Source organism: Micromesistius poutassou (assembly GCF_964030765.1).
Source record: "Micromesistius poutassou genome assembly, chromosome: 2".
Taxonomy (NCBI): Eukaryota; Metazoa; Chordata; class Actinopteri; order Gadiformes; family Gadidae; genus Micromesistius; species Micromesistius poutassou.
The window spans coordinates 5,093,253-5,100,752 of record NC_140272.1 but is presented as its reverse complement, the minus strand read 5'-3'; the positions used below and the strand labels follow the sequence as shown (position 1 = coordinate 5,100,752).

Genomic DNA, 7,500 nt, shown 5'->3' with positions numbered 1-7,500 from the left:
ATTGATTATGAAAGCAACTGAATTTTCCTGGGATTTCACAATTAGTAAATAAATTAACAACGCACAGACGGGATGATTGTCATATTTTAATAAAGATATTCACAATACATACATATTCACATTTAAGGTTTATTATGTGGCATTAGTAATGTTGAAGGCTTACAAGCAATTGTCCACCACTGCAGGGCACGCTTTAAACCTGCCTCCCTTGGTTTCAAGCGCTGTCGAGGGCTGGCTTGGGTCCCACACTGGATCGACTGGTAGAGCTGGATCTGACTGATGAGTTGTTACTCTTTCGCGATCCATTCGTTCCCCAGTAGTTAAGCTTTATGAATCATTCGTTTACCATTAGTGAAGTTTTTTGTGTACCTTCATGTAAAGTAATGCATCATACTGAGTTGTTACTCTTTCGCGAACCATTCGTTCACCAGTAGTTAAGCTTTTTGAATCATTCGTTTACCATTAGTGAAGCTTTTTGTGTACCTTCATGTAAAGTAATGCATCATACTGAGTTGTTACTCTTTCGCGAACCATTCGTTCACCAGTAGTTAAGCTTTATGAACCATTCGTTTACCAGTAGTGAAGCTTTTTGTGTACCTTCATGTAAAGTAATGCATCATACTGAGTTGTTACTCTTTCGCGAACCATTCGTTCACCAGTAGTTAAGCTTTTTGAACCATTCGTTTACCAGTAGTGAAGCTTTTTGTGTACCTTCATGTAAAGTAATGCATCATACTGAGTTGTTACTCTTTCGCGAACCATTCGTTCACCAGTAGTTAAGCTTTTTGAATCATTCGTTTACCATTAGTGAAGCTTTTTGTGTACCTTCATGTAAAGTAATGCATCATACTGAGTTGTTACTCTTTCGCGAACCATTCGTTCACCAGTAGTTAAGCTTTATGAATCATTCGTTTACCAGTAGTGAAGCTTTTTGTGTACCTTCATGTAAAGTAATGCATCATACTGAGTTGTTACTCTTTCGCGAACCATTCGTTCACCAGTAGTTAAGCTTTTTGAATCATTCGTTTACCATTAGTGAAGCTTTTTGTGTACCTTCATGTAAAGTAATGCATCATACTGAGTTGTTACTCTTTCGCGAACCATTCGTTCACCAGTAGTTAAGCTTTATGAACCATTCGTTTACCAGTAGTGAAGCTTTTTGTGTACCTTCATGTAAAGTAATGCATCATACTGAGTTGTTACTCTTTCGCGAACCATTCGTTCACCAGTAGTTAAGCTTTTTGAACCATTCGTTTACCAGTAGTGAAGCTTTTTGTGTACCTTCATGTAAAGTAATGCATCATACTGAGTTGTTACTCTTTCGCGAACCATTCGTTCACCAGTAGTTAAGCTTTTTGAACCATTCGTTTACCAGTAGCGAAGCACTTTCGGGTTAGTTATAAAACCCCAAACCACTGTTGATGACAATGAGGGATCTACAGACACTTTAGTTAAAAATGTATACAACATAGGGAAATATATATATATATATACTGCGCTCATGACACATAATAACATATAACATAATAACAGGATAATATAGAAAATATTAACAATTTAAAACACAAACAGAAACAAAAAAAGGCATTTTAAAATGGAACAAAAATAAAGGCTGCACTTTTAACAAGGCATTTCTGAAGAACACTGAAAAAATCTAACAAAGAAAAGAAGTTTCAACAAAACTCAATGAAATGTTATTGGTGTTCGTGGCCAATGTCATGCAGCAATCTGCCAAGGAAGAAGACCCATTTTCTCCTCCTCCAGGTAGCTCCAAATCTCCCCCTTCCATACTGTGATAAAGTAGTAGAAGACAGAAAAATAAACATTAGGACCGACAATTAATAAAAAATTCTAGAACATGTCAAAGTCAAAGATTATTTTGTTTGCACGGTTAAGAAATTATGCTGGTCCTCTGGCCAAAACGATGTGAATTTGATGAGTTTCAAAGTGTTTTTAAAGCCTAAGAAGGCATAAGTCATAACTGTGTGCATGACACAATAATAACATTCAATTACAACAATTACAATTACTCAATAACTGTGGTATAATGACCGTATACCACAGCCTGTCGTGATCTATTGCTTAATTATATTATTTAGATATAGAGCTCCGGGAGTGCTGCGATTCACTCTAGTCTGGACTGCAGGGAGTGAACGCTGATTGGCTGTTATGTTACGTCCCTCAGGGAGTGAACGCTGATTGGCTGATGATACCCCTTCAGAAACATTTATATAGAAATTAGAAGATAAAATGAACATACCGTGATATAATACGGCATTACCGTATATGCCTCAAATCATACCGTGATATAAATTGTAGTCCATACCGTACAGCCCTACTGCATACCTTACCTATAAATGTATTTCATCCAGCTGAATAGGGACAATTTGCTCCTCTCAAAAAGTGACCCGCACCTCACTGACTTCCTCGTCGTTTTCCCTCTATGTTTATTACGTCGGCACTGCCTACAGAAGACAACACATTTCTTCATGATAAATATTAATGTTACTGAACTTGAATTTATAACATGACATATCAGTAAACAAAGGAAGTCATCGATAAAAACCGTACAAAAAAAAGAATACTTACCACTGCAGTCCGTCAACGTTTGCGTTTTCCTTCATTTTCATGCTCTTTTTGCAGAGTTTGCATTTTATTTTGGCTTTAAGTAACTTCTTCTTTTGGAGCCATTTTATCAATTTTAATTTCTTTTTAAAAGTCTGTCTTCCCTCAATAAGACTAGTCTTGATAGTCTTGCACATGCGGACCCACAATGCAATTCGGGAACGTCCCTTGTAAAGTCGTCGACGGACGTGTACAGTGGGTAGGGGCACGTTATAATACGCAGATCGTTTTACCCCATGCGTCGGACACGCCCACTCTCTTCCGTCGACGGGCAAGGAGGTCGTGCAGAAGGACTTGACAATGGAGACTCAGCGAAAGAGTAAGAGAAAAAGGCAGCCCACGGAAGAGCTTCCACATGTAGAGACAGCCATGTTAGAATGTAAGTACATGCTTTAAAGTTATTTCATTATTAATTGAGAGTGTAATGATTCGGTCACATTGCTTAGCTTCCTAAAATGAGCTAATTTGACATCGTACCACGTCTGTTCTATCACGTATTTTTTGGCCTTGCTAGCTAACCTTGTCACTAACCAATGGATTGCTAGCTGGCTAGATAGCCGACGTTGCAAGCAAATTTTAATTATCTGTCAAACACAAAAGTTTAACTCTTAACTAGGTCAAAAGACCGACGGTTCAACCACTTATCTAATGTTAAATTAGGCGATATGCGATGAAAATGTGGTCCAAGCTTTGAAATTGGACTTGTAAAGTTATTCTGTTAGCGCCAGTTACCACGTCTTTGAATAGTTTTTGGAGTTGTTTTTAACTACTAAAAAACCCGAAGACTGCTACATTACACTGTTATAGTGCTATTACGGTAATACCTTTCTCCCTGTTTTTTTTCTTTTCATTTTAGTCCATAGTTACAGTATGTAATGTTAACAACTGAATCTCTCAAACATGTCTTCTACACAATGGACTGCATGTGGAACCATGACAAATGAGTTGATGATGATTTGTCCTAAATCAAAATGACATATGATCATACATATTATTATTACATATTATAACATTAAAGACAATGGATAATGTCATTGCCCAAAGTGAATAAAACCCTTATTTCTTAACTAACTGTATATATATTTTTTTAAGGTATCCATACAATTTTCAAATGAACAAAAACGTCACTGTATGCATTCATCAATATCATTCATAAGGTTTTGAGCCCCTTACACCAACCATGCTTTCTGTGCTCCAAAATGTTACAGCGCCATCGAGTCAGCGGGAACAATCCGAACAGCGCAGTAGCCAAACTGCAGCAGAGGAAGCAGGTAATTAATTTTTATTTTAAATGTTAAGCATACTTAACATATATACTCAGATTCATGTGACTGTGAAATGTAGTTGTACACAGTATAATGATTAATAACTGATGAACATCACTATGAAAACACTATAATAGTGTTACTTTTAAACCTCTTTTCTACTTCCTGGTTTTATGATGTTAAAATAAGGGTGCTCACCTTAACTGGTTGAAGGCTAGTGTCTAGAGGGGATCCAAGACAAGAGGATGCTAGTAATATTTACTCCATTTGTACTTGAACATTGCAGTAACCAAGTATCTACCTTTACATGATATCGTAACCGGAAAGTGTGATGACATGTATGATGTATGTCATTGTATGATGACAATGACATAAATTAGATTGAGGTCAGTTAAGCCACTTTAAGTTAGTCTACTAAGTAGAAAATAAAAAAGTTTTTGGTTATGGTTATATTCATGGTGCTGGATTAATTTATCAATTCTTACCCATTTCTTTAACAAGCTAGGTGGTCAGCTGGTCCCAAGTCTGCTTATAATATCAAAGCCACGTCTGAACACGTCTGACTGTTCAAAGCAGCATAATGGATGAAGCTACAGCAGGAACATGGCTTTCAAATAACACTAAACTATATAATCCACTTATTCTACCACTTGTCTAAACTATACAGTACTCCCACTTTACTCTCTAGTTGTGCTCATTTGATTTATAATAACCTACTGTTAAAGAGTACAGATAATACTACTTGAATAGACAGTACACTCACAGTACTCTTGATACTACTGGAAATTACAATTGAATAATTAGTATTATTATACCTCTGTACATTCATTACTCTAGAATGTAATTTAGAACTAACTTGCCACTATATAACCCTAATACAAGAATAGTATTAATACTAGTAAACCCCTAACCAACTGCACTACCATCATCCTGACAAAATACTACTGTTAATACATGTTTATAATTTTCTTTGTTTCAGTCCTCACCCCAGAAGAGGCGATGGATCGCTACAGCCGTGTCAGATGAAGAGAGCTGGTTTTTGTTTTGTTTTTAGAGTGCCTTTTTTTGTTACATTTTAAAATGCCTTTTTTTGTTTCTGTTTGTGTTTTAAATTGTTAATATTTTCTATATTATCCTGTTATTATGTTATATGTTATTATGTGTCATGAGCGCAGTATATGTATATATATTTCCCTATGTTGTATACATTTTTAACTAAAGTGGCTGTAGATCCCTCATTGTCATCAACAGTGGTTTGGGGTTTTATAACTAACCCGAAAGTGCTTCGCTACTGGTAAACGAATGGTTCAAAAAGCTTAACTACTGGTGAACGAATGGTTCGCGAAAGAGTAACAACTCAGTATGATGCATTACTTTACATGAAGGTACACAAAAAGCTTCACTACTGGTAAACGAATGATTCATAAAGCTTAACTACTGGTGAACGAATGGTTCGCGAAAGAGTAACAACTCAGTATGATGCATTACTTTACATGAAGGTACACAAAAAGCTTCACTAATGGTAAACGAATGATTCAAAAAGCTTAACTACTGGTGAACGAATGGTTCGCGAAAGAGTAACAACTCAGTATGATGCATTACTTTACATGAAGGGACACAAAAAGCTTCACTACTGGTAAACGAATGATTCATAAAGCTTAACTACTGGTGAACGAATGGTTCGCGAAAGAGTAACAACTCAGTATGATGCATTACTTTACATGAAGGTACACAAAAAGCTTCACTAATGGTAAACGAATGATTCATAAAGCTTAACTACTGGTGAACGAATGGTTCGCGAAAGAGTAACAACTCAGTATGATGCATTACTTTACATGAAGGTACACAAAAAGCTTCACTAATGGTAAACGAATGATTCAAAAAGCTTAACTACTGGTGAACGAATGGTTCGCGAAAGAGTAACAACTCAGTATGATGCATTACTTTACATGAAGGTACACAAAAAGCTTCACTACTGGTAAACGAATGATTCATAAAGCTTAACTACTGGGGAACGAATGGATCGCGAAAGAGTAACAACTCATCAGTCAGATCCAGCTCTACCAGTCGATCCAGTGTGGGACCCAAGCCAGCCCTCGACAGCGCTTGAAACCAAGGGAGGCAGGTTTAAAGCGTGCCCTGCAGTGGTGGACAATTGCTTTTAAGCCTTCAACATTACTAATGCCACATAATAAACCTTAAATGTGAATATGAATGTATGTATTGTGAATATCTTTATTAAAATATGACAATCATCCCGTCTGTGCCTTGTTAATTTATTAACTAATTGTGAAATCCCAGGAAAATTCAGTTGCTTTCATAATCAATTGGTCAGTTTGCTATTTCACATAATGATTCATTAATACAGTATCCCCTAGTCTGTTTACCAGTAACTCCTCAGTAGTTACTGAGTAACTGTCACTTTAGGGCCCCTGGTTGTTCATCATTCGTTACTCAGTAACGAATACAGTAGTCCCCTGGTCTGTTTACCAGTAACTCCTCAGTAGTTACTGAGTAACTGTCACTTCGTCGTTCATCATTCGTTACTCATTCGTTCCTCATTCGTTACTCATTCGTTCCTCAGTAGTCCCCTGGTCTGTTTACCAGTAACTCCTCAGTAGTTACTGAGTAACTGTCACTTCGTCGTTCATCATTCGTTACTCATTCGTTCCTCATTCGTTACTCATTCGTTCCTCAGTAGTCCCCTGGTCTGTTTACCAGTAACTCCTCAGTAGTTACTGAGTAACTGTCACTTCGTCGTTCATCATTCGTTCCTCATTCGTTCCTCATTCGTTACTCATTCGTTACTCATTCGTTCCTCAGTAACTACCTACGTTTCTGTGTACCTTATTGTAAAGTGTTACCGGGGTTGCATTAAGATATACGCAAATCTATATAATCTTTTGTATATGCAACGTTATTTTGTGTTCCCGTTCTTTCGGCCAGTGTGAAAGATTTCAATGTACTTCGTTTCAGAAGATAAACAAACAAACAAAGAACCAAGCCTCTCTGAAAAAGAAGCAGAATTATCCCTGGAGAATTGAACTCCTCTGGAGCGGTATTAAGTTATAATGTTAAGGCAGTGTCAAGATAAAACATAAAGCCGAATTCTGAGAGGTCATAGGATACATTTTCTGTAGAATCTGCTTTTGAGAAACAAACAGTGGTATAAAACATTTTAAACTCAGAACTCTTTATTGCCTCGTATGATAAGTCTATATTCAATTTTTGATCTGATTGAGGTGCATACATTATACTGTAACAATTTGACAGTAACTTTATACAGGACAATCTACAACGGACATAACTAGGGGATAACCATTTTAAAATATAAAACTGATGAGATTACGTGGAGAAACATGGACGGGCGTTTGGAGAGAGACAATTATGATATCCACTTCACTTATGTTTACACTGTTGAGACTTGAAACGCCTCAATAGAATAGATGAGGATTGTCTCAGTGATCAATGGGATCATGGGAAATCGTCAATAACTGACCACGCACATTATCAATACTGATGACCTGCAATTGATAATCAATTAACTATCACAGGAGACTGTATGAAATGTGTGTGTGTGTGTGTGTGTGTGTGTGTGTGTGTGTGTGTG

The 7,500-nt window shown here is 36.8% G+C and overlaps 1 long non-coding RNA gene across 1 annotated transcript; it reads left to right on the top strand.

Moving 5' to 3' along the window:
- Window positions 1-2,896: 2,896 nt before the first annotated feature.
- Window positions 2,897-4,975, top strand: LOC311338943. The gene is made up of 3 exons (XR_014633187.1): window positions 2,897-3,004; window positions 3,834-3,896; window positions 4,870-4,975. It is a non-coding gene; the product is annotated as an uncharacterized lncRNA (long non-coding RNA).
- The last annotated feature ends 2,525 nt before the right edge of the window (window positions 4,976-7,500 follow it).